This window comes from Lolium rigidum, chromosome 3, assembly GCF_022539505.1.
Source record: "Lolium rigidum isolate FL_2022 chromosome 3, APGP_CSIRO_Lrig_0.1, whole genome shotgun sequence".
Lineage (NCBI taxonomy): Eukaryota > Viridiplantae > Streptophyta > Magnoliopsida > Poales > Poaceae > Lolium > Lolium rigidum.
Genome location: NC_061510.1, coordinates 111,647,762 through 111,650,189, shown reverse-complemented (window position 1 = coordinate 111,650,189; position 2,428 = coordinate 111,647,762).

Here is a 2,428-nt window from a genome sequence, read left to right as displayed (position 1 = left end):
AAAAACTCAATAAAATTGATATTCTCGCTTCTAAGGTTGATAGTCTTGCCTCTGATGTTGATCTTTTGAAATCGAAAGTTATGCCTAATAGGGATATTGAAAATAAAATTGTTACTACAGCAAATGCCATCCAAGTTAGAATTAATGAGAATATAAGATTAATGGCTGAATTACGTGCTAGGTGGGATAGAGAAGAAAATGAAAAACTAGCTAAAGAGAAAAATGTAGCTAAAGTTTGGACTATTACCACCACAAGTAATGTTGATTCTTCACATGTTGCTGCACCTCCTACTATTAATGATAAAATAATTGGTGTTGGCAATGTTTCTACTCCTAGTGCAAAGCGTACAAAATTGCCTGAAATTGCTAAAACTGCTGAAATTGCTTGTGATAAAACTGCTGAAATTTTTTCCAACATTGGGGATGATGATCCCATTGATTTAGATTATAATGGTTTGAATTTTGATGATTGCCACATCTCTGAAGTTATAAAGTTCTTACAAAAACTTGCTAAGAATCCCAATGCTAGCGCTGTAAATTTGGCTTTCACGCAACATATTACAAATGCTCTCATAAAAGCTAGAGAAGAGAAACTAGAACGCGAAGCTTCTATTCCTAGAAAGCTAGAGGATGGTTGGGAGCCCATCATTAAGATGAAGGTTAAAGATTTTGATTGTAATGCTTTATGTGATCTTGGTGCAAGTATTTCCGTTATGTCTAAGAAAATCTATAATATGCTTGACTTGCCACCGCTGAAAAATTGTTATTTGGATGTTAATCTTGCTGATCATTCTACAAAGAAACCTTTGGGGAAAGTTGATAATGTTCGCATTACCGTTAACAATAACCTTGTCCCCGTTGATTTTGTTGTCTTGGATATTGAATGCAATGCATCTTGCCCCATTATATTGGGAAGACCTTTTCTTGAACTAGTTGGTGCTATCATTGATATGAAGGAAGGTAATATTAAATATCAATTTCCTCTCAAGAAAGGTATGGAACACTTCCCTAGAAAGAGAATGAAGTTACCTTTTGATTCTATTATTAGAACAAATTATGATGTTGACACTTCGTCTCTTGATAACACTTGATACACACTTTCTGCGCCTAGCTGAAAGGCGTTAAAAAAAGCGCTTATGGGAGACAACCCATGGTTTTTACTACAGTACTTTGTTTTTATTTTGTGTCTTGGAAGTTGTTTACTACTGTAGCAACCTCTCCTTATCTTAGTTTAGTGTTTTGTTGTGCCAAGTAAAGTCGTTGATAGTAAAGTTCATACTAGATTTGGATTACTGCGCAGAAACAGATTTCTTTGCTGTCACGAATCTGGGCTGTTTTCTCTGTAGGTAACTCAGAAAATTATGCCAATTTACGTGAGTAATCCTCAGATATGTACGCAACTTTAATTCAATTTGAGCATTTTCATTTGAGCAAGTCTGGTGCCTCGATAAAATTCGTCAATACGAACTGTTCTGTTTTGACAGATTCTGCCTTTTATTTCGCATTGCCTCTTTTGCTATGTTGGATGAATTTCTTTGATCCATTAATGTCCAGTAGCTTTGTGCAATGTCCAGAAGTGTTAAGAATGATTATGTCACCTCTGAACATGTATATTTTGATTGTGCACTAACCCTCTAATGAGTTGTTCTAAGTTTGGTGTGGAGGAAGTTTTCAAGGATCAAGAGAGGAGATGATACAACATGATCAAGGAGAGTGAAAGCTCTAAGCTTGGGGATGCCCGGTGGTTCACCCCTGCATATTCTAAGAAGACTCAAGCGTCTAAGCTTGGTGATGCCCAAGGCATCCCCTTCTTCATCGACAACATTATCAGGTTCCTCCCCTGAAACTATATTTTTATTCCATCACATCTTATATGCTTTTCTTGGAGCGTCGGCTTGTTTTTGTTTTTGTTTTGTTTGAATAAAATGGATCCTAGCATTCACTGTATGGGAGAGAGACACGCTCCGCTGTAGCATATGGACAAGTATGTCCTTAGGCTCTACTCATAGTATTCATGGCGAAGTTTCTTCTTCGTTAAATTGTTATATGGTTGGAATTGGAAAATGATACATGTAGTAATTTGCTATAATGTCTTGGATAATGTGATACTTGGCAATTGTTGTGCTCATGTTTAAGCTCTTGCATCATATACTTTGCACCCATTAATGAAGAAACACCTAGAGCTTGCTAATTTGGTTTGCATATTTGGTCTCTCTAAAGTCTAGATAATATCTAGTATTGAGTTTTGAACAACAAGGAAGACGGTGTAGATTCTTATAATGTTTACAATATGTCTTTTATGTGAGTTTTGCTGCACCGGTTCATCCTTGTGTTTGTTTCAAATAACCTTGCTAGCCTAAACCTTGTATCGAGAGGGAATACTTCTCATGCATCCAAAATACTTGAGCCAACCACTATGCCATTTGTG